The sequence below is a fragment of the Nelumbo lutea genome, chromosome 7 (genome assembly GCF_056320005.1).
Source record: "Nelumbo lutea isolate HS-2025 chromosome 7, American lotus-T2T, whole genome shotgun sequence".
NCBI classification, from domain to species: Eukaryota; Viridiplantae; Streptophyta; class Magnoliopsida; order Proteales; family Nelumbonaceae; genus Nelumbo; species Nelumbo lutea.
Genome location: NC_142690.1, coordinates 40,314,590 through 40,315,490, shown reverse-complemented (window position 1 = coordinate 40,315,490; position 901 = coordinate 40,314,590). Strand labels below are relative to the sequence as shown.

At 39.6% G+C, this 901-nt stretch overlaps 1 non-coding gene across 1 annotated transcript; it reads right to left on the bottom strand.

Annotated features, from left to right (window-relative positions):
• Nucleotides 1-507: 507 nt before the first annotated feature.
• LOC148846161 (small nucleolar RNA R71) lies at nt 508-614 on the bottom strand. The gene has a single exon (XR_016102665.1). It is a non-coding gene; the product is annotated as a small nucleolar RNA R71 (small nucleolar RNA).
• Between the last annotated feature and the right edge of the window lie 287 nt (nt 615-901).

Genomic DNA, 901 nt, shown 5'->3' with positions numbered 1-901 from the left:
CAGGAAGGACTAGTTGAATTCGATCCAGAAATTGAGAGGACCCTTCGCTTGTTGCAAAGGGCCAAAAAAGGTAAGACAAGAGAGGAGGTTGTTATTGGCGAACTAGCAATAAAGTTGGAAAGAGAGATGGCAGAAGGAAATTGCTCCCTCTTGGACTATGCTTGTCCAAACATTGATGGGGCGACATCCAACATTTGCAAGCCCACCATTCATGCCAATAATTTCGAAATCAACCCTACAATAATTCAGACGATCCAAACAAGTATTCAGTTTAGTGGGTTACCAAGTGATGACCCTAATGCACACATTGTTAAATTCTTGGAAATATGTGATACTTTTAAACGTAATGGAGTTAGTGTTGATGCATTTGGGCTTAGATTATTTCCTTTTTCATTGCGTGATAGAGCTAAAGATTGGCTTAACTCACTCCCTGCAGAAAGTATCACCACGTGGAATGATCTAACCCAAAAATTTTTGGCTAAATATTTCCCACCCTCTAAAACAACAAAGTTAATAAATGATATTACTACTTTTGCTTAATTTGAGAGGGAATCCTTGAATGAAGCATGGGAATGATTCAAGGAGATGCTTAGGAAGGGTCCTCACCATGGGATACTAATTTGGCGACAGATTTAGACTTTTTATAATGGTATTAACCCCTCTAATTGATCCATTATTGATGCAGCCGCAGGTGTCACGATCATGAGAAAAACACCGGAGGAAGCTTATGACCTAATAGAGGAGATGGTGTCAAACAGCTACCAGTGGAGCAATGACTGAACCAATCAGAGGGGAGTACACCATATCGATTCCCTTGAAGCCATATCTGCATAGTTTGCTAATCTGAATAAGAAACTTGACACTTTTAATGTTGCAGCAATTAATACACCATCTAGCATCT